The sequence below is a fragment of the Trichoplusia ni genome, chromosome 16 (genome assembly GCF_003590095.1).
Source record: "Trichoplusia ni isolate ovarian cell line Hi5 chromosome 16, tn1, whole genome shotgun sequence".
Lineage (NCBI taxonomy): Eukaryota > Metazoa > Arthropoda > Insecta > Lepidoptera > Noctuidae > Trichoplusia > Trichoplusia ni.
In genome coordinates this window covers 6,419,292-6,444,449 of record NC_039493.1, presented here as the reverse complement: position 1 = coordinate 6,444,449, position 25,158 = coordinate 6,419,292, and the positions used below count along the sequence as shown (strand labels likewise).

The 25,158-nt window shown below is 34.6% G+C and overlaps 1 protein-coding gene across 1 annotated transcript in view; it reads right to left on the bottom strand.

The window, feature by feature from the left end:
• The window catches only part of LOC113501851 (oxysterol-binding protein-related protein 1), a 45,215-nt gene extending 23,096 nt beyond the window's left edge, over positions 1-22,119 (bottom strand). The window contains exon 1 of the mRNA XM_026883143.1: positions 21,840-22,119. The gene's annotated coding sequence lies outside the window, so the exon portion shown is untranslated. The remainder of the gene's footprint in view (positions 1-21,839) is intronic.
• Between the last annotated feature and the right edge of the window lie 3,039 nt (positions 22,120-25,158).

Sequence of the window (25,158 nt, the reverse complement as noted above, 5' to 3'; positions counted from 1 at the left end):
GAAATTGACGCTAAAACTGCGAAGATGAAGATATTTTTATGAAAATATTATTGAAGATGGCTGGGAAACTGATTTTATAATGATGACTGAAAGATAAAAGACTAAAACCATGAAAGGACCTGATAAAAAATCCGAACGCCGCCGGGAGGTCCGAAATCATGCCCTGGTTTGGGAAAAGGGATTGCATCGAAGACTATTCGAGAGTGTCCAGCATAGAGAGAGAGAAAAATATATTATTATTAGGTTTTGTGTCCAACTTACACAGCAACTACATTTTGTATGTATATACTATAAAAAAAAAGTTCTCTTCCTTAATTTTCTCTCCAACATTATTCGGACGGTTAAATACATTTTATTTCACAAGATGGCGCTGAACGAATAAAATTCCATACAAAATCCTAAATAGGAAAGAACACGCTACAAACATTGAGAGACGCAAATTGCCAACGAATTACATTGCAGAGGAAGATTTGTTAGTTTGACGAATGTTACATTGTAACACAATTTCTTTTATTTCTTCCTTCATTTTCTACAACTTTTTCTCTGTGTTTTTAGACTCTGTGTTTTCCTTGTTTCGACCTTGGGGATTTACTTTCCAAACTATTAGATGTCATTTATATTCTGAAACTTTTAAAATAATAATAAAGGAGGTTTTAGTGGTATTAGTCTCAAGGTTTTCCGAGATATAAATTGTAATTCAAACTTATACAAATCTACACTGTCCACTCAGACTACGAAACAGATTGAATTTCAATATAAGTTTAGCAAACTTATTCAGTTTAGAGATTATTCGAGCTAAGATATGAATCTGATCAAATAAAACTTTTCGGAATAATTAATAATAATGACAAGGTCTAAGGTCCGTTAACTTTTCAGTTTCAATTAAATACCTCGAAAATTACCTACATGAAACAAGAAATACTTTAGTGATCGTCACATTGGTACTGTTTATCTTTTCTTTAAATAAACCATTGCCCATTTGCGCTCAAAACTCAAGTGCACATTGCACCCAATACCAGTTACTGGTTACGTAATATTTTATACCATCTTAAATAACTAGGTTTGACGATGCAAAAATGGATGAAAATGGACGACGTCACATCTGTTCTCGGTTGCAGGGACACAAATTCCCATTTCAATGCATCCTTAGAGACTCACCACGAGGTTGTCTTGGTTCTACCGAAGAAGTATCAAATATGGCTTGGGTTTACAAGATCCAGGGAGATTTAGTGTCTGTTGATATCGATATTTCTAGAAACCTCTACTCAGAAGATAAGGCTACTTTCATCACTCATGGATCAGAATACAATATTTGGTTACAATGTACCTACGATACAGAAATGCAACTTAACACAATATAAATCGTTGATTTCTAACAAAATGATTATCGACTTATATTCAACATAAAAACGACTGCAGAGTTGATTGGAGAAAAACAACAGATTATAACCGTTAACATCCAAAAAAATACTAGAAATTAAGTCGACACTGAAGAACTAAGAACATTTTTAATAAAACTCCGCTTGAGAAAAAGACATTAATACAGAAGGGATTGCGAAAAGTATTTTCAAAGTATGAGTAAAACTGTTTCGCCGTTATTGAAGACATAAATCACAGGGAGCGACGTGTCTGAGAACTTTTACAAAAACAATCTGATTTCGTATGACGGATTTATTTAGAAAAAATAAAAGAAAAAAATGAATTAAGTTATAAATGTGGAATAAGCAGACCCGTATAAAATTTATAAATGAAGAGGTATTTATATTATAACTTTCTCCTAAAACAACTTTTAACTGACACCTTTAGATCAATTTAGAGTCGGATTTGCAATTGCAAACTAATAGATACCCATCAGATATAAGACCGTTCCGACGTTTGCTCAACCTAGGTACTCTGAAAATAGCATGGAAAGCCATTTTTTTACTAGTTATATTAAAGAAAATGAAATGTCCTGTACAACACCGGTTGGATATGACCGGTATCTCGTGAAACATGTTGTATAGAGAACCAATGAAAAATAATTTAATAATGAGTAAAACACTTTGTTTTTAAACTTGTTCCGTACAGATCTGTAATCACTACCTGGATCAACAGTCTTAACAAAACAAACATTCCATTGAAGTCAAACTCAGGATATTGCACAACCTCTTTAGACAGAAACGAACGTCTAAAGAAAACGCTATGAAAACATAGTTGTTAGCGTCTGGGAAATAAATGTGCATTATTTTTAGAGCAGCTTTTGAATGTGATTTGTGAAGAAATTTTATTTTCCGTTTAGTTTATCCAACAAAATAAGTAACTGGATGTTAAGATGGAAAAATACTGATGTTTCTTAATTACAAAATTTAACTAAACCTTTTTTCTCGTTTTGTCCAATGGACTTACGAGTAGCTCGTCAAAATGGAGCTTTATCTTTTTCTAGGAATCCAAGCTTACTCTGGTCTAGCGTGATGTGACTTGACAAATATTTCCATTCACATCTAAAACTATAGAGTACCATTTTAATCTTTTAATCATGACAACTGGTATTGTAAGCATAATACATGCGAAAAGGAAAATAGGGCTGTCATACAATATTAAGGTTAAAAACAATGTTGTGCCTTGGTGTTGACTGTTTGCGAAACCTCCGTGACTGCGAGACAACGAATAAGATCCTTAATGAGGGAATCGTTTAAAAAAAAAACATGGGTATGGAACAAAAAAAAATCATGGATACCAAATTTTGCTATAGTTAAACACAACCTTAACTCCCATTTTAGGTACAGGTTTACACAGCCTTCTTTGCTAAGAGCATGTATTATGAGCGGTGTACGGTCTCCTGAAGGCGTCGCTCGGATCGCTTCAGCGATTCCTTTGTTATACCTGACCCATATACTCACACGCTTCTACATTTAAAATGTGTTCAGAAAAAATACTTTTTTAATGAAAACTTGGATTGAAGATGAAAAATTGTGTTACAGGTTTGTGTCTAGTACATGCAAAAAATATAGGCTGTCACGTGGGCTATACAAATGATGTTTAAACTTTCATCTTTCATATATAATTGTCCCCCGATAGACAACTTTTAATGCTTATTTGTCCTCATCGAAAGAAGTAACGCAAACTGAATATTTGTAACATATTTAGTAGACCTTTCGTGTTACAAAAGTCCAGAGTAGCGTTGCCCTGTTATTAAGGGCTCTACTGACTGCTTGTCAATTTGTGCCCTATTATATAAATACACAATCCCACCTGATTGGACCGATGGATGAAAAGGTTTTATAGAAAACATACACGTTCGTTACTTACAAAAGTAATTAAAATACATGAGAAAATTAAGTCGAAAAATTTCCTCTTTTAATATTTTGTATTTTTTTTGCACCCACAAATATTTAGGTCCATCATAATATTGTTCGAAATGTACGAGGAAATGGCAGCTCATATGATATAGAATACGTAGCTGGTCAGAACAAATATTAGTTTACAGTGAAATATCGATCTGAAGCCTCTTTGAGATGGTATATTGATATCAGAGAGGAGACAAGCAGCAATCAAACAAATATTAATATCACTACATATGTATGAATACGAGTAATTCTTATAAATAGATACGCTTCAGGCATTAAGTCCGCTATTTACTTATTTGTAAGAGAGTATTAAATAAATTAATAGGGTGACGGGACCATCTATGTCATAACGAGTTCCTCCGTGTTTCGGAAGGCATGGTAACTTATTGGTCCCAGCTGTTATTCATACATCTTTGATAGTCAGTACGGTTATATTCAAAAGCTAGAAAATGACCACCAGTCTTACTAAGGGAATAAATAATAGGGTATCGTCTTGCCGGTCAACAGGCAGTCTTAGTCTTCTCCGTTCTTTCGGTGAGACTGGAAGCCGACGACAACATAGTTGGGAAAAGGCTAGGATGGTAATGATGATCTGAACGTAAAAACAAATCTGCTACACACATAAAAGACAAAAATCCAGATTAATGTCAGTAAAAAGCAAACAGAATGTTACTTGATCGACCTAAAAATATTCTAAGGTAATAACTTTTCCCAACATTGTACCCAAAACATCTGGAGATAAATGAGGGGTGCAAAAAGGTTTTTACGACCGCCAACAAAAGATGGATCACACTGTCTCGTAATAAGGTGAAAAATGTTGAGCATCCCTCCCTAGTCATCTAGCATGTGACATCATCTACCTTACTGGGTAACATACATATGTGACACGTACGAAAAACATCTGTTTTGTCAACTCGAAACAAAGCCTAACGCCAAATATTTTCCCGATAAATGCTCAACAAAGAGAAAATATCAGTCCACAAAATCAACAACGCCAAATACCTTTGGGAATCTGGCGACACATTTACAAACATACACAAAAGTTTAGCTGTGTAACTTGAGCAGCCTTAATCTCGGAAACACCAAAAACTACAATATCCATAATCCCCACAACAAAAGGGAATAATTACCAGCGAAAGCTGAAATGAATTCTAGACACAGTCGTCCAGCTGACCGCCTGGCAGTCTGCCAGAGACGCGGGTCGATACGCCGCCGCCGGCGAGCCAGTCTGGTCTGGCCTCCTCTAGCGACCTCGTTGCCTGTTTGTACCATTTGGAATTTATTGGTTACCGCTGTACAGGTACTAAATACTAATATTCATGCAAGTTATTAGGGTACCGTAACCAAAGAAATAGACCAATGTGACTAAGGTTCTGCGGCCAGTCCGTCTGGCGGTACATTTCCTACCACACAACTATGCATTGGCAATTTTGTTAACAAATGAGATACTACTGTATACGCCAAAAGAAAAAAAGCAAGGTTAAGCATCGGTTGGTAGGTGGCGCAAGTTTGATTTTTTAACCTATTTTTAACGTACGTGTTGGACACTTGACCGGTTATTCGAATCAGACATGAGTTAAGGTGAAGTCATATTTATGGTGGAGGTTTTCCCCGAACCAGTTTAACAGTAGCAGGTACATTTACTGCGGCTCACATGACCACTATAAGCAACTAGGCCAAATTATATTAATAAGGCAAGGCATTATTATGTTATACACTAAACGTAGCTATAATGGAAGGTCGTTAGTAAGACTATCAGAATCTGATTATTTTGACGCTTTTTAGTAACGCTGGATTGTAAAAATGGTATTGGCGAGAGAGCCTGAATTCAGATGACGTAATCTTTGACGAAAATTTTAAACATAATGTTAATACCTGCTTAAGCTCTTAGCACTAAACCAAAAACCGCAAAGACTTTGCTTAGCAACATCGAGTGGAAAAAGTTGTTAGGATACATTTTTTATAACCACCTATGTGGATAACAGAATAAATCATACGTTTGAAATAAAATGGAAGTGGAAGTTGGAAAACTGTGTGAGAGATTAGTTCCAGGTAAAACCATTAATCAATACTTTGGCACAGCTGTTTCCATTGCGAGATTACTATAGGAAGGTTTTAACCGCGGTCGGGTAAACTGATCGATATGTTTTAAACGTCCCACGCGTAAACAGTGAAATTAGTGTGAGTGGGTGTAACGAGTACGAATACAACATACACCGGCCTTATTTCTAATGTATATCGGATTTGTACCAAAGTAGAGCTGAATAGAAGAAATGACTGATTAATTATTTAATGACGGTTTACTCACACGTATTTATCGGGATAGGACGACTAGTTTTGGACCAACACGGACTCCTTAATCATGAACTAATGCGGCGGACTAACTAATTATAGTGAATGGGCTTCATAATTAGTTATTTAACAGCTAAAGTTATTTTCATTAAAGTCTGAATATTTCCCAAAAAAATACGTCTGTTCGTACAAACTCGCTGATCAAAATTTGTACTTTTGGGTGGTGTTTGCCTGCGCGGATAGCTAGTCATATATGTAGGTCACCAAGCCAATTTCATTATTGGGCACTACACGTCGCGAGTTCGATTCCTTATAGGTCACATGTCTTTGTAAATTTGATTTGAAATATATGAGAAACCTGCGGCACACGGCTTAAATGAATAAGTGCATAAGTCATCTATTAATAAAATATTTTTTTAAGTTATTTAGGTAGATACGGAATGGGTATTTCAAATAGGTGTATTTGGGGTCTGTTTAAACAATATAATAAATGATAACGCATAAATCGTCCTTCAATACTAAATACACAAAGGAAAACAAATGTTTGCGAATTAGGATGTTTAACGACAATGTCAGGCTACAAGTTTGCCAAACACCAGCTGACGCGGCGTATCAATATTGCTTCAATGGATAAACGGATTGAGATAAAACTTGGCACACTGGTGAACCATGACCTATGCCAATAGTCAACATATAATACTTTGTCCTGTGATCATTTTCACGACTATGGACAAATTGTAGGTGTCTAATTTTTCGAAAATCGAATCTATCACTGCTTAGGGCGCTTGATGATGATGAATTACATGATAAAATAAAATTAAATAATTATATATATATCTTTAGTCACGGCCTGTAAGAGCAAAGTGAGCGCTGACTTACGACGAAAAAGTTTTGACAAAACAGTTTAGTCGGTCTTCCTTGAGTTGTCACTAAGTAGTTGTTATATATATTAGTTTTCAGTTTGGTCTAAAGGTCGTCATTTAGTGCTGTTTATTTCGTTTCAGCCTTGCATATTATGCAACAGTAATAAACTCCGTGAGGGTAAACTTTTTGGTCACTGAAAGTAATCGGTTTGAGTAGACAAACAAAAACAGCTGCAATACTGGAGTCTCAGTGGACAATTTATTAATAGTCCGAAAGGGAGTTAAGGTAACAACTCAGAACACACGTCATTATACCAGTCCTAAGGGAATCATTCTCGTAACTACTTTCACACACACATCGTCGTGTGTATATGATTCGGCGACTTTTCTACTTCGACTTGCTGATCGGGCGAACTTCTGCTGTGCTGTTTTGTGAATTTACCTATCCAGGAAGCCACGAAAAGGAATACAAAACATGATAATACAAATCGGTCCAGCCTTTTATGAGGAGTTCAGTCACATACCAACGTACAGTAGAATAGGATTGTTTGTTTGTCTGGGTATTTGTTGTCATTTCCCTCTAAAACCACTATTGTTACTGATGACCTGGATTAACACATAGGATAGTTTTAATTCCGATTTTATGTTCCCGTGGGATCATATTCGATTTGTAGCGGATGGAGTCGCTGGCAACAGCTAGTTTTATATATTTTTATATACCTAACTAGTTTTTATCTTCTTAACATAAATATAAATCTCGTGTCAAAATGTTTGTCCTCAATGGACTCCTAAACCGCTTAACCGATTATAATAAAATTCGCACACCATGTGCAGTTCGATCCAACTTGAGAGATAGGATAGTTTAAATCTCAAGTTATAGTCGCAATTTCTTCTAACCACGCGGACGGAGTCGCGGATAACAGCTAGTACTTCTATATAATGATTGCATACTACAACGAATAAATAAATTTAAATGTTAGTGGCGCATTGCAAAGCCTGCAATGTCATACGTGTCGAAATGTCTATTATATTAAGCCAATGACAAGAGAACATGGCTGACTTCTTTTACGCCAATCTGAGCCTTATGGACTAGAACACAACCCTTTCGTTCCTATAGCATATATTAGCATCAAAATCCATCCCCAACATCTTAATTATTTCAAAGATGATTGAAATAATGAAGCCACGACAGCTCATGATTAAAAACTCCGGTTGGGTCCAAAACTAGTCTGGCAATACCGATAAACACACGTGAGAAAACCGTTACATCATTTAATAATGAATCATTTTCACAACGACTTAATAATTGGAAAAACTAATATTTCACAATGAAATAAAAATACATGTTATGACAGAAACGCAAGATCATCTAAAACTGTATTTAATACACGGATGAGTGAGATAACTGTCACATGTGCAAGCTTTTGTGACGTAATGAGTATTCAATGCAAATGACATTTCCATGAACATAAAACTTTGCTCCATATACTATTAAAACGAATGAAACTCAACTTTACAGACGTTGGAATTAAGTTGTTATTTGTTTGTGTTTTCGTGGGAAAATTAAGTAGGAATTTGATTATAACTGAATAGTCAATATTGTTAAATCAGTCAGTCATTAAGCAGTTTAATTATCAGCTGAATTCGTGATTGTTTTTGTGCATGTTAAAATAATGGTAAATTAATATTGATGTGGGCTTGTGAAACTGTTCATTAATATTAATTTGATGAACCGAATTACGTTGTAGTTTGAAATATGGAACAAAGAAGTGAGTAACATTTTGTAAGATTTTTTTTTAGGATTTTGTATCCCAAAGGTAAAAACGGAGCCCTCATACTGAGATTCCGCTGTTTGTCCGTCAGTCACCAGGTTTTAATGGTTTGTTTTATTCATTCATACAACAATATTCATTATTATCTATATTTTGTTTCGCAAGAAAAAGGCAACAAAATAATCAGCACAAATATGAAGTCAAATTACTAATTAGACAAACGTATCGCGATAAAGAGTTCAAATTAACAATTTGACAGCGCTAATAATACTCCGCTGTCACATGCCATCGAGTGACTTCGAAAAGGTAATTATAACATATTATTTGAGCGAACCCAATACAATAAGAAACAATTAAACCATAATTATTCATAAATAGTAAACGAAACGCAAAAAACCCACTAATCACTGTCAAGAATAATACCAAAAAACATTATTAGATAAACACCAAAAATGACAAAATAATATTCAATGAAAAACATTTCGTGTCGTTGCCTTAAGGGCTATTTATTAATAATATAAACATTTGCTCCATTTGGCTCCAGTTAACTTGGCGTGCCCCACAGCTAATGCTGCCCGCCCCCCAATTAAACCGTAAATAAGATTTAGACACGACTCCGGTACAAATTAGGTTATTTTTTCATCATTTTGAGTAATATACAGATTTTGTTAATAAACGGCAACAGTTAAACCATATACCATGACCCGTGTCATGTACATACATGGTTCTTAATTATTTTTGGGTAGTTTTTTATTAGGGTTACATTAATTTTGAATTGTTATTTGTTGAACAAATTGGGGTCTTACAGAAATTATCAGCTTATAATGCATTTAAAACTGACTCTTATTTAAACTAACACATCACCTATACATCATTTGATAGCATTTTTTGTGTTAGCTACATAAAATTCTTTACTTTTTTGACTAATATCAAAGTATATTATTTTTATACTTTATAGAAATATGATAAAACAATAACATAAAATATTTTTCTATCTAAGTAAACAGGAAAGCTCTACCGTGTTGTGTTATTTCAGTACTCAGCTAATATTTTTATATGAAATTTCGGTTAACCCTCTTACCCGAATTGAAAACATTCTAAAGGTCAGGAGTGAATCTGTAGAGGTGGAATCCGCAGGACGAGATTATAGAGAAATGAGTCCGAATATGTCTTCTTAATGGACTAAAAGCCGGCCTAAAGACCTGAGAGCTATCATTTTTGTCAAGGAAAACTAAGTACATATAAGAAAATCAAAGTCGTAAGTTATTAAATGCTTTACTTTCGTTCTTAAAGTTACGAGTTAAGTTACGGAAAATTCAAAATCCCCTATCGAATAACCGTTATCCTAAGACATCATTTCTTTCAAATATACTATGAAACAGAATATAATCAAAAAGTTACTTGCCGGTTCGGAATAAAGTAACCTTTGAATTTTACAAAAAATATCAGTTGACTACAGACAAGCTCAGAAAGAGGCATGCTAACCTAAAATAATTACGATTCTTATCAATATTAGCTCTTAATCAAATGACAAATTACTAAACTGCCCTGCCTTAAAACATTACGGTCACAAATGCGTATTATAATGAATATCACTCTCCATTAAGGATGGAACGCCGTCTGAGGCTGCAAATTACCCTGGAACTTGTTGAGGAGCGGTAACAGCCTCTTAACGTAGTCAAAGTTTAGAGGGTTATTAGTCACATAAGGTAGGAGACCCTTACTTTCCTTAAGGTACAACTGACCTTGTTAATTGCGGATCTTAAGGGTATATACATTATGTCTGGTGGGTATGTTTTAGTGATTTTGAAAGCCATTTGTTATGTTCACCGTTTGATTGAAGTCCGGTTTTGAAAGGCAATTTAATTTGTTGTTTTATGTTGAATGTTTGATTAAGATTAACAGCGCGTTAAATGAGATTTGGCAGCTGATTACGTGACTTACAGGTAACATTGAAACGAAAATATCACCATCTATAAAAAAATAACAACAAATCTTTATTGACTAGTTATAATTATTATTATTTCGTGTGTTTCGTTTCGTTCTCTCTCTATGAAAAACTCTTTATACTTTGACTGACTGTATAGGTACCAATTTAATAAATACAACGTATAAAAATTACCTGCTTCTTAAATAAACGGGCAGTTTGAATTCAATTTTAATAGAAAGTTTCAATATTTTTCAGATTAAATCGAATTTCTCGATCAAAGAGCAAGTTAAACACGATCGCTTCGACAAATAAAACGTTCGAAAAATATTGAAGGAGAATATTGGAAGTTTTCGAATGTTCCTTTTTAGTAGGATTCTTTGTTTCGCTACAATTCGATAATAGTATTTCCGACCATAATCATATTATTCATTTTAATACTGTCTGTATGCCAGTTCCTGTTTAATCACATATTTTAGAATTAGCTTACTAGCTTTGCTTTTTCAGTCTATCGTAACTTACTGCTAACTAATAACTTACCCTTTTCAACATTGAGCCTACGTATTCTCCTTAACCCATTTTTTAGAGATACTCGTATCGCAGTATTACCTAGCTTGTCTATTTGCGATATCTTGATCAATACAGACTGCAACTTTCTTCCATTAAGTATACCTTTTCTGTACCATACTTAAAGGTCAATTAAAATCGTCAGCCTTTTACTCAATAAAAAGCAATATCTCAAAAAATCTTTTAACCTTCCTCACACTCTACACCAATTAACAAACTCATCACTCTCAACTTCTTTCATACAATCCCAGAAACCTTTCATCAACACACGTCTACCCCTCAAGCAAGTTATTATCAAAATTAATATCTTTACAACGTGGGTTTCCCGACGCAGTACTGAGTCACCCCACAACACATCTATCATAGAATTCAGACAGCCGACAGAAATCCTTTCACAATGAAGCTTAGGTATATGTGTATGTAACGACATTGATGTAAAACTCGGTATTTTGCAGACAATACAAGTTTAGCTAATGGTTTCAAGAAGAAATGGCGTTTAGGTAAGTATAGGTAAGAGGAAGATATACTTTCTTTAAAGAGTATTATGTGTACGGTTGATATTCTTATTGTTAAGGAAAGCCTTTTTTCAGCTGAGTAACCACGGACTGTGCTTAAAATTTTGTAAATTTTGTAAGACATGATCTAGGAATATCCGTTCTAATCTTCCACATATGTATAATTGACTTGTGACACATTTGACGCTACAAAGCGCTCGCGTAACCGTAGACGATAGAAATTCACGCTGCGTACTACAAACTGCTACGGCGTAGCATAACCTACAAGCTACGCCCTTTACATGCGCTCGAAGTAGGTCAAGGGCGACGGTTGTAGAGGGTTCCGTAGCTCTTGTGAGAACTTAATTAAACTTCTTTATCTGGTTTGATCGTATCTGGAATTGTTTGAAAGCTGATATAAAAGAATAATTCAAAGAGTTGATATTAATTAAAATTTCTGCACGGGTACCCAAGTGGTATTATAAGTTTTAGCGCCGTGCGCGACGTTTTGATCCCGGCGTAAGAAAAGAAAATTTTGGTAAAATCATGCTTGTTCCAAGTCAACATGAATTAAATTACACAGAGCGGTCGTATCTTTTAAAATAGTATCACAATATATGAAATAAAAAGGTGACCAATGACGAACAAATTTTGCCGTAAATCGTCAGCTCATGTTTAAAGACTCCGGTTGGTTCCGAAACTAGTCGGGCGATCCCGATATATACGCGTGAGTTAAGTATCGATTAGTCTAGTTTTAAAAATAATATTTATACTAAACATGTATTGTCATCAAATTCTTGAAAGTTAGTCCTAAAATACGTATCGTTAAACAATAGCTGTAATCGAACAAAGTGAGGGTAAACCCTCTTTTAAAATGTCTGGAATCGCGCACAAAGGCTATGTAGGCATACTGTTCCGCTTTTAAAATTAATTCAGCCCTTCATAATGACTGTACACTGGGGGCCTACCACTGCCTCGCACAGCAAGAGTATCATAATTGTGGTGTCGCAGCTCTACACGTCTTGTCTGGAAAGCTTCACGTTATCGCATTAGTTACTCATGCACCACGCGGTTTATGTCGCGGCACACGGCTCATGTCTTTGCTCGCGTCAAAAAAGTCGAACTGATTCTGTTCAGATGATCGATGATTATTTATCCGGGTGAAAGAAGTATAACCATACTTTTGTTATTCTATTATTTTAAGACAGCAATGACTAACTTTGAGGGAAATCATCATGAAACCTGGATTCTTGATTGAAATCACCTCCAATTTCATATTGAAATCCGAAATCACCAACCCGCAGTAATGTAGCGTCCTAAGTAGGATAAAATATATTTTATTTATCACAACCTTTATAATTACTAAAAAAACTAAACTATGAAAACACGCGTGTGGCAATTGGGAATTTGAGCCGCCAAGCGAGTTACGAGCACACAGTTTACACTCGCGCCACAAAGTTCCAGTATAGAGGCGATGGTAGGCCCCTGTTCAGTATACACACTAGATTAAATTCCAGCCCTCCTAGCTCTGCCTTAATAAAGTGTAAAGGAAGGGTGTACTGACATAAGCAAAGGGTGAAGTCACTTTATGGAGTACGGTCAGCAATAAAATGTAATTAAAACAACCAGATATACACAACGTCAGTATGCGATAAACAGAATATGGGGTCGTTATAGTTAGGGAACTAATTAGCCTTATCCCAAACGGTTAATACTATAAAGTGCCTGGGCTGTTGGTCTAGAGGTTTGTGACCTTGAATATCAAGCAATATCTGACGTCGCAGGTTCGTTTATTTTTACCCAGGATAAATGTTTGTGTGATAAGTACGATCACTTGTTCTGTGCCTGAGTGTAATATTATCTGAATTGTATATATGTATCAAAGTATACTCATAATACAAACTTAGAACTTAGTTTAGATTGAGACTAGATGGTGTTGTTTGCATATTCTGGAATATTTTTATTATAAATCATCTACTGTATATCTAAATCAACTTTGGTCTATTTACACGCTTTAAAGCTTATCATATAATTTTCGAGGAGAGTTACTAAGTTCCGAGTAAAAAACTCCACACTCGTGGTTGTATAATTTCCACACTTCCGTCTCTCAGCGACTGATTTGTCCTTTGAGACATGTCATATTTATATAGAGCGACGGCACATAACCTCTGAGTACAGTATATACATATAAGAAAGGTTAACAAACCAATAAAACCTTTATGTACAGTCAGAAATGAAAGACGACGAATAAAGTCAGTTTTACGAAGACGTTTTAAGAAGTACTTGGGCGGTAAAATCCCGGGAGTCCAAGGCTAATATGGGTCGACATTATATAAAAAATACAGGAATAGGATAGACGCAAAGGGTTAGAAGAGAAAGGCATATAGTAAAAAGGACTTTGCCCAGCTGTGGACTATTCAAGGCTAGTGATGCTGATGATGTTGAAGTTTTCAGTGGATTCCCGAAGGTTGTTTATGTCAATAACCCACTCCTAAGATTCCTCATCATTTTTTGTTTATAATTCGATATACCATCTCAGGATAGTCAGATGGAATTACTTCACCAGCGAGATAAAAAAAAATATTATTATGTAAAAGTTATCATTTCCTACTTACATAATACTTAAATGATTTCATTTCGTTATAATTCCGTGGACTACCTGCACAAATATGGCTCCTAGAATCTAGTCCATCCAAAGGTTGTCTGTAGAAGATCGCTTTTAGCGATAAGAGCGCACTTGTGGCACCATGTAACGATTCATTTGTATAAAATCCTGTACTTATGTGGTGTGCAATAAAGAATATTCTATCTATATATAATTCTGATATTCTTCAAGCATTGTTGTTGCTGTCTGTACATGATCACCCCTACACGTTGCCACCACGTCGATCCGTCGACGTCTAACTTAGTCTTATAAAATCTCCCATCCAGCGAAGTTCAGAAAACTTATATAATTTAGGGATAAGCTTCATGTGACGACATTAATACTAATGTATCGATATGAATGATAGTCTTTTATTTTTATGGGTAAAACATTTTGATCAAGGTGTAAGGTGTTTTCGTGAAGGGGCAATGGACTTACGACGACTGTAGATAATTTTATAAATGAAAGTAATCGTTTCATATATTCGGCGAAGTAAAACACTCTAAATAATGGAATCTGGAATCGCCAAACCACAGTGAGCTACACGTGATGAACAATGCTGAAAACCTTCCGTATTATATTATTTTTAGATTGGTGTCATTGTATTATTAATAGTTTAGATATTTAGATCGAAACGTAAGACAAGGATGGTTGGCGCTTTTTGAAAAAAGGGCCAAAAAGCTGGTGAGTATGATAAATTTCGTATTATCACAATATTTTGCGTACAAATGATTTTGTGATGAGTACGATCATTAAAATTTGTTCTATCTTGTTTTGTATCTATTATAAGATGTATGTTTAAAAAAATGTATAAGTATACTAGCTGTTGCCCGCGACTTCGTCCGCGTGGTTAGAAGAAATTGCGACTATAACTTGATATTTAAACTATCCTATCTCTCAAGTTGGATCGAACTGCACATGGTGTGCGTATTTTATTATAATCGGTTAAGTGGTTTAGGAGTCCATTGAGGACAAACATTGTGACACGAGATTTATATATATTAAGATTTACAAATGTTTAGTACTGATAATAAAAGCTTTGCTTAGTTTGAGATTAGATAGCGTTATCTGAAACTTGTGTGAATGAAATGAAAATTACTATAATAACTGCAATCTACTTAATATTCTAGTACAGTTAATTTTCAGATATTAATTACTTAACAAAGTAATCAGCCTAAATAACAAATGACTTCACAGAATAAAACCGACACAAAGGCTCTAGAATAAAATGCACGTAATTAACTGCTAATGGAGATCAACGCAGACAATTCAACTTTGTTTGAAAATCTACTTTATCTAAACGGGAATTAAGTTCTTTATTAAGTGAGATAGATGTTTTAAATCCGAGGAAAGACTCGAGAAAGCAAATAGTGGATGCAATCGAAGATGTTATTTTGTTTGAGCGCTTGGTATGTGACGCAATATTTGAACAGTACTAGAAAGTGTGGAAGAATGTTTTAAAAGAACGTACTGTAGCTATCAACATTTATGATAAAAATAGTTCTTGTTAGACGAAGATTTTTTGTTGGGACAGAATATGTGGATTTTTTATTTAATTGTAGGTACTGAATATAAGGAAAATATAGGTAAGTTGGAAATTAAAAAAATAATAATTCTAACTTAAATTTCCTAGGTATAAATTAAAGGAAGAAAATGATTGTAGTATATTATAATAGTAGCATGAAAACAAACGATCTTTTAATAACAGTAATAAACCAGATAAAAATACTTTTTTTCTAAGTACATTAAAATTTTTAGAAACTGGAATTGTAATCCATGTATAAAAATTGATTTAATAACAATGTATGTTCCATCGAGTCTGCTTTTAACTTTTACATTATTCAATTTTGTTACACTGGTTTGTAGTCGACTCAGTCATTATGTCTTATAGGCTTACTTTGTAAGTGGTTAAAAAGGGTATTTTTCTCTAAATCACATTCTCTTTCTCTGTTTTTTGCCCATTAGTAATTTTATAAAAAAAAGTCGACATAGCGGAATTACTGAGCGCCATTGCCGCTAAAGCGCGCGCGCGCGCGATCTTACACGTTGATTTTATTGCTTATCTGCTCAAAAGATAAAACTACTAACATATAAAAGTGACATTAGAAATACCTAAGTACGGCTGCTAACACGTTTGAAATTGATGTTAATATGGTTGACAGCGCAATACACGGCGTAGAGCGGCATCCGTCTTATACACTCGAAATAATATTACAACTAGCCAAATGTGTGGTGCAATAAAAATTGATTATCTATAAAATCTGATTTTTTATTGTAATAAATCGTGAAAAAGTGCCCGTCCCTCCCCTACCTCCCCTAGGTCTTAATTTTATAAAATACTTTAACATAATACTATACTTAAATATAACCATTTAAATAACACTAAAAGGAACAGTTTCAGGTAATTACGTAAAAGCTTTTGTCTAGTTTCAGTAGGTTATCTAAACCGGCTTAATTATGTAAGACTACATTACCGGCCTAGGTTTAGACTTAGTGTACTCTCATAAATCTAAAATTCAACAGTTTATGTTATTTTTAGCACAGTTTGAAATAGACACCAAATTCTGAAACTTTCTAATTTAAAATCAAAAGGCAGTGAATAAATAATTTTTGATATCAGTTATTGAAACTATATAGCAGATTTTGAATTTCATGATTACTTTAAATATCATTCATTTATGTGCTCTGACTGTGAAGGGAAACGGAAAAACCAATTCTACAAAAAAGCCCGCTAATTTTATGAATTTTATGTCTTAATTTGTCATAATAAGTTTGAAATTATACTAAAACCGTAATCCATATTTTCCAACATACAGAAACATTTTGAGCAACTGCACATAGAATATGGCACCTTCTGCATATGCATACATTATTAAAACTTTTAATGATGTAATTAACACCTGTGGAGTACTTCACTTAATATCTGAATTTTGGCGAGCCTCCAAATAGCTATCACAAAACTTTACAGATACCGACACAGCTGTATGTGTTGCCGGTGGTCTTAATAAGTATCGGGATCAAAGCGATAGCAGTTGGCAGCATATATCCTAAAATTATTGCTGATTATGTTATATGATGTGTCAATCCCTCCAATATTATTATAATCGCGAAAGTTTCAATGTATAGATGTTTCATCCTCTTTGACTCAAAAAAAAAACACGTAGTTTGTAACCAGGATTAACATATAGGACGAAGTTTTTATCCCGATTTTATATTCCCATGGGATGATTTTCGATTTATAGCTTTCGGGTAGCAGCTATTTGGTAATAAAGTTAGGGTGCTTATGTCTCAAACTATGCAAATAACTTGGGTATTAAGCTGCAGTAGGTACATATTCATTGGACTTCCCGCAGCAAACTTATTGCAGTAGTGAGTCATGCATGAATACATAACTATTATACCTACCTATTTGCTTTTGAAATCGTAGAATAGGATTGATATTCTGTGCACTTATTAACAATGTCATTTATAAATTTTTGAATAGCTCACGTTGGTACTGAAAATCATTAAAAAAGATAGAAACACATTTTGAAAAATATTGAAATTTAAAAAATCTTTTGTTCAAAAGTTCATTTTTATGTTTATGTCGAACTTGTCAACTAGACAAGTTCGATAGCAGCGAGCTCAAAACATACTATCCCATTTACAGAATAAATTACTCCATTCCCGAGGTCCATTTCCAAGTATTACGTGAGCCAGCTCTAACCTTATAAAGTGGTAATAAAGACAACAAGTGTCATAATGAAAGATTATCAGAATTATTCAAGCCTGCTATCACAAACATGCTATCTCATATATTTCAAGTACAACATAATTTATTTTCGAGTGAATGAATGTGCATATTTCAGAAACATTCCGACCTTTGACCGAATATTGGTTACAAATAGCCAGCGTTCGAGTCCTAAGTGCCAAACTAAAGGGTAACTGGGCTGGTCACATTAACCGCATGAAATTTAATAGCTCGGTAAAAACAATTACGGAATGGGTTTCTGAAGCTAGAACTCGTAAATTAAGTAGGTTGACGCGACGGTGACGGAATGACATCAATCAAGTCTTCCGGATTTTTTTTAAATTTTTACTAAAGTGTCGGCAATGTTGCGAAGTGACTCAGGACAGAACAACCTCAGAAAGTCTCCTGAGACCAGTGGTTAAATAATAACACCGGTGAACAATCCGACTTGCGACACTAAGAGACCCGGACAAATACATTTAGAAGATTAAATTTGCAAAAAATACCAAATTTATAGTAATATATAGTAATTTATAGTATATAAGTATGTGCGAAAATTTCAGCTATCTAGCTGTCACATTTTAGAGATACAGCAGTGCCTCAGTATTAATGTTAGAGTGACCTTTTTATCCGTTGGGTAGCGGAAAATAATAATAGTCAAAAAGACAACGATTTTCCTAACATACGAGTTAAAGTTACAAATGTTCATTACTTGAAGTTTCATTTAAACCGGCTGACTATCGGAGAGCACTTGAAGTTTGTTAGCGGTCGCTTTCGTTCCGCAGTAATTTACTTTTGTCGCTACACAGTCCGTTTGAAAGGAACCTCGCTTGCAATTTATAACGACAAAGTTTCCAACCAAGAAATATCGTCAGATACGCAAAGAAAAGCTTTTGTGTAATATTAAAGCTAACTTTGTTAAAATATTACGCTTTCTGTTAATTAATTTTACGAACTTTAAAATTTTCATTACTTTTAATTATTTTCTTCTTTTACAGAACCTCGCTTCACTGTCTTGTTCCAAAAAAAACACGTTGATATACGAAAAAAAGTTCTATTCACAATGATTACTAATGAGGTCCAATTTTAACATTAGTAAAGCTAGCCATATCACTGAATTTCTACAACAAAGAGAGTTACTGAGAAATCACTACAGAAAAGACTTGGAATGATGCCCGGTTACAATCGACAACTGACACAAAACGCTGCATGAATAGACAGAACACCAAAATATTGCACAAAAGAAAATAGGAAAACAATGGCTCATTGCTATAACCAAATATTCCGAACACCGAAAATGCGATTCATTTCTTTCGTTCTACCATTCAGATGGGATATAAAACGAACTCCACTTTCCATAGATACTTATCTCATATTTCAATGATAGTAGGTAAAGCTTTGCTTCATAAATCCACCTAGCAACATACTGCATAATGAATCGCCACTGTTGCGAGTGAAACCCCCGGCCGTAGACAAAAAATAACTGCAAAGAGTTTGAAGCGGACCCGGACGCTTCACTGACAGCAACGAACAGGATTCAGGATTAAAAATGCCAGTTCATATCACAATGGGAGGCATTGTCTCTTGCAGGATAATATGCGAGGATAAATGCAGAAGCGAGACGGAATTAATGACGCTGTTTCCTCTTTTAGATCATTATTTTGAACGTGAATATATATTTAGGTGAGTATCTAATATTTTCCTGGGTAGTTTCAGCAAGAAAAAAAAAATAATCCCCGAAATGGATGATAAAGGTTTTATCCTTTGACAGGCATGTACAATATATGGTACACGCCCACATACAGCAGCTGGGTATATAAGTAACGTGGGTGCGATGCTACTGTCACTTATTTTACCTTTCACCGACCTATGTATTGCTTTCCTCTTGCCCATTGACCGAAAGGATTATATTCTTAAGTACTCCACCTACTAACATATCAATGAAAACATACATAGCTATAGCAAACCGAATAAAATAAATGAAGGCTACATTTTTGTAGAAATACGTAAGCTGAAAAATGTTCAATGGGATATCCTGCGCGCTCCGGTTTTCCGTCTTGACAAAGATAAGATTGCGACGGATCGAGTTGTTTGAGCGACTTCCATGTTTCTATTGAGTATTGCTCCGGCAATTGTCTGTTTGTTGACAAAATGCGATATCATCTATGAAGATATGACTGGCTGCACCAAGCCATACGACATCAAGTCACTGTTGTGAGAATGATTCCGGTTGTATCCGAAACTGGTTGGGAAATCTCGAAAAAAAAACGCGTGAGTAAACCGATGCATCATTCAATGATGACATTAAACTATTATAGTGCGTCTTTTTTTATTTAGATGTTCTGCTTTGCTACTTGACATCTCTGAACCACACTATAAAATTTACACCTCCTCTTTAAGTGGGTATCCTTGTTCCCGGAAAGAATGTTATGCTTCTATAGTCTTTTAAATAAATCCTTGACATTATTCAGCTAAGTAAGTGCAGTGCAAGAGTTATAAAACAGTACCTAGGACACGACTGATACCTGCATAGTGCATATTACGCAACTATTCTGCAGATTGTTTACCAAGAAACGATAGTTATACACTTATACCGTAGTTAGCAAACGTATTTCTCCAAGTCTAGATCGAGGAAGAGTCTCAATAATTGCCGAAAAATCGTTTCATTATATACAGTAAAAAAAGTAATTAGCCGTAGGAAACCAAATACCTAATTTGTCGAAACATGGACAGACGAATGGTAAATGATGGATAAAGGGAAAACCGCATCAATCATGGCGTAATTTTGACGCAAACATTTCACGATTGATAGGGAGTTCTAAATGTTGCGTAGAATTTGTTTAGCAATTCAGTAACCGTTTCAAACATTTTTAGTCATCCAAACCCCATGAAAAATCCGGTCGGGCTTAACTAAAATCAAATTATATTGGACGATTTGAACACAGAAAGATTTCTAGTACAATCCCTCTGAGAAGAAAAACCGAAATATACCTAAGTAGGTATCAGCATAGATTCAGAATCATCTCTCACAATACAATGTCATCTACTGCAACTAGAAAATCTATCCAAAACGACAGTTTTATTTAAATCCACCAATAGTTCAACCAATAAAGAGCGAAATCCCAGAACTTTTTAACGCTTCCGCACGCCACAAAAAAGGGCAAGCTTTCCTCTATATTAAAAACTCCTTTATCCCCTCTCCCATTAAAATGTAAGCTGTAAAATCGTCATAAGCTCTTATAAATTGCCATATCGCAGTCATTTAGCTGAAACAAGTTAATCCAAGCCTAGTTTATGATGTTATAATAACATGATCAGCCGACGGCAATCGATTCTGATGCGAACGAGCGCCGAATAATCGAGTATCGTTGAAGCAATTGAACTGGTAAATCGATTTTAGATGAAAACGTGTACATCCTTATCAAATATTTTAAGGTAATTTAATAGATTAATCGAGTGCCTCCAGTCCCTTCTGCGCATAACAGTCGTTTAATGAAACTTTATCGTTGGATAGTGCCACTTTTTAACTGCACGCACTATTTTAAGCAGAACGAGAAAAACAAAAATTACGAAAGAAATTAACAAAATGGTAACAAAACATTCTAAATTATGTGTTCGTTGTAAAAAAAAACGTGAATCTTTTTCAATGTTTTTCAGAGCTGTAATAACTTACCTTAAAAGAGGCCAAAAATACTAATATATCACACCTATAGGTATATCAAGTACCAAGAAAATCTTAATGGCAAAGTTAGATAATGCAGGTTATATAAAATTCAAAGTAATAAAAGCCATTTGAAATAGCTTCTTACTTTTTTATTGCATTGAAATGAGGACTGCCATAAAATGTAGTAATTTGTGAGTACAATAAACTCATATAAATGTAGGTATGATTGATTTCAAATAAAAACAGAACTACCTTCCGTTCTAGTGTTTACGTTACAGTGCTATTCAAATATGTGTATAACTCTTAAATATTTGAAAAAAAAACTGAAAGTAAAGTGTTAAGTATATTCGGGAAAACACATGATCTATGTTTTCAAAGTTGGTCCCCAGACACCAGACTTTTATCTGCCGAAATATCCGTCGTGACAACCAATCGATGCAGTACAGCACGCAGAACATCTCAACTTCTCGTAATAAATATATAAAATAAAGGCATAGAAATATATAAATAACAATGTCGTTAAAAGTTAATAATTATGTAACTGTAGACCACTCACGCACCGGTGTCTAGGTCATGTGTGGGTGATCGTGCACAATCGCGGGCGCTAGCAAACGTGAGCGCGCGGCAAACGCTGCGGCGCAACTGGCGATGAGGAGCCGGGCGAGACCGCGGGCCCCCCTCCCCGCCCCGCGCCGGCACCCCCCGCGCCGCCGCATAGGTATCTTGGCGCACACCGTGGGACCTCGGACTCTGTTGCGGCTACCCAAATGTTTGCAAATTTCCTTTGCTTAACATTGACTTAACACGAAAATATCCAAATAAACATGGATCTTATTAAAACAACGTAATTTCGAAGAAGCGTATTTACTTGTTAAACAAAATTATAATTAGGCTAATGAAAGATTTAATCAGAAATGAGAATTGTTTTAATAACTCATAATGTTATAGGGGAAAGTTTTGCTTTTATGGTTAGAACGCAGAATATTTACAAGAGGAAAACAATTGTATGAAACTTAGTACTAAGAAAAGTGTATCACTTTGTTTTTCGAGGTATTGTGAATTGTCTGCCAACATTTGCTAACAAACAACCTTCGGGGAATATTGAATATCGATGGGAACATTCAGAAAAAAATGTATGCTTCTTGCCGAATATCGATTCAAAGGGCGAGAATGTTAAATTACCTTCATTTTTTGTTATCGGGTCGTGAAGCAGAAGTACCCACAAATAATATACAGCCCGTACTTCACATAAATTGTATTTTATTCTTGCTTGAGATTAAAGTACGTAGTGAAGAATTCCACACGTTTTGTTTAAGACATTCATGTTTTTTAACGTTATATAATTGTGTTAGCGGGTATGTATAGATTATGACGTTTTGTGACGTGATGTGTCTGAGAAATGTGTGAAAAAAATACGTTTTGGGGCTTTCATGACTCATTTAGTGGTGGACAAACATGGACGCATTGAACTCATATTAAAAAGACCGTCGGTCACCGGTGACCGAAGCAGTAATTGAAGGTTTAATCATAGTGAAATTGATATAACAAATTTTAAATCAACTTAGAATTATACCTATGGTTATTATTTAACAAACTTTGTCTAATTGTTCCATTATCATATTGCAAAGATGAAATTCCGGGCTAGTCCCAGACTCCTAGTAATTACTTAGCAGGCTTCTCTTTGATGTAAGATGCGGCCGAGTGATTACTGGATCCTGGGACGGGTTTGTAGAATATGGGACTGAGGGTAGTTTATTTGTAGTTACACGTGTCAGTCTAGTATTGATTAGTGGGTTGTGAACACGTAGGTTCCTAATATCTATACTAATATTATAAAGAGGAAATATTTGATTGTTTGTTTGACACGAATAGGCTTCGAAACTACTGGTCCGATTTGAAAAAATATTTCACTGTTGAGAAGCTACATTATCCCCACTGAACATAGGCTATATTTTATTTCAAAAATATTAGGGTTCCGTAAGAAAATTGCGATATTGTAAACCAAGATGTCATAACTTATATCATCCAAACACGCGAACGAAGTCGCGCCCACCGGTAGTAATAGTATTTATCGGGTTTGCCCTACTAGTTTCGGACCCTAACGGAGTCCTTAATCATGAGCTGCCGCGAATAATTCTGACAATAGTTACTAGGAACCTATTATTATTCTTGAAAAACAATTAATACACTATTTATTAGGTACAAGGGAAAGTATGTTAAGGTCGATTTAGGCCCGACCTAAAATCGAATAAGTTTTTACTACAGAAATCAAATGAATTATTTAATACATTCACAATGATGAACTTACTTAACATTTTCCTTCTCCGTAAACTCGTATACCCAGAAAATGCTTCTTAGGGAAAAAGTTCTAAAACAAAACAAGACCAAAACTTAAGCCCTCAGATATTTACATAGTAACTTAGTCCTTTTATCCTCAAAATACTGTTGAAGGTAAGGATGGATGCTACAGATGACCTATCTAAGACCGAAGAAACGTTAAGTCTAAGCTTCCTCGATTCAGGTCAACGTGTTTAAATGCGCGCCCTGGGAATTAGCCGGGTCAAGACGAACTCTACGAGGATTTAGGACACTTACTATACATCTTAACACGTTTGACATAAAGGTCAAAATGCGATGTCAAAGGGATGCTAGGATTATGTCAGCAATATGTATAATTTTCTTAAGTTTTTTTTATGATTTAGCGCATAATAAATTGGTCTTACAAATATGAATTATAATAAAATTTGAGGGGCTCATATTCCTCCTAAATTTATTGACAACTAGCTGATCCAGCAAACGTTGTTTTGCCGAATATTTTTTTTTCTAGTTCTATGTATTTTTAATGCCACATTATAAAAAAAAAAAACAAAAAACTTCGTCCAAATAAAAAAAATTTTTGTGTGATCAACCCTTATCACTTAGGGGTATGAAAAATAGATGTTAGTCGATTCTCAGACCTACTGAATACGCATATAAAATTTGGTAAAAATCGTGACACGGGAATTTTATATAGTAGATATTTGTCTCATAAGTATAAAGTTTCCAGTTTCATCATGTGTGTTCGTACACATATTCCTACATACATAATTTATGTATCTGATGGTCAGAAGCTTTGCATTCATATTTTCCTTTTACCTGCATTGTGTTGTGGCAGCACTGTGTTAATTGCGCTCGTTTCAATTACCTTAATGCACGGACTTCTATTATGATACGCCGGACTAGCCAATGTTGGGAAATTTAATTTTGTATCGCCATATTGAGAACAGGATCAGCTTCCATGAATTTTATAGTTTTTAAACAAACGTCGGACCTTTAGAAAGATAGAATAGTCTTTATTGCACACCACATTAAGTACAGGATTGGACAAAATAAAAGCGATACAGATCGCAGATCTTTTACAGATTTTTTTAGTTTAGTAGTCTAAGAAGACGTTGACAGCGTGCTTCACATAGTTACAAAATATAAGTAGATGTGGTTTTGTAGTATTACAGCAAACTCAGCGTATGATAATAAAGGCCAGAGCCACAATGGTATCTAAATCGGTGTTGACATAAAACAAAAACAAAATAAAATAATAATACAAATTTTATTGCTAATACATAAATGTCATATTGAGCTTAAAATAAAATAAAACAAAACTATCACAATTTGCACTCTACACTAACAGTGTCAGGTACCATTTAATAATACAAATAAAAATAAAATAAATTTATTAAATACTCAAGCAGTTTTATAATACATTTAAATACAAATTAAAATTAGTTATGGCGTAGGTTTTCATTTGGGTATTTTGTATTTTTAAGAAAACTGACTAACGTACTCTAAAATTTAATGAGACTTCTTGTAAAATTTGATCGAGGTATATTTAATTAATAATTA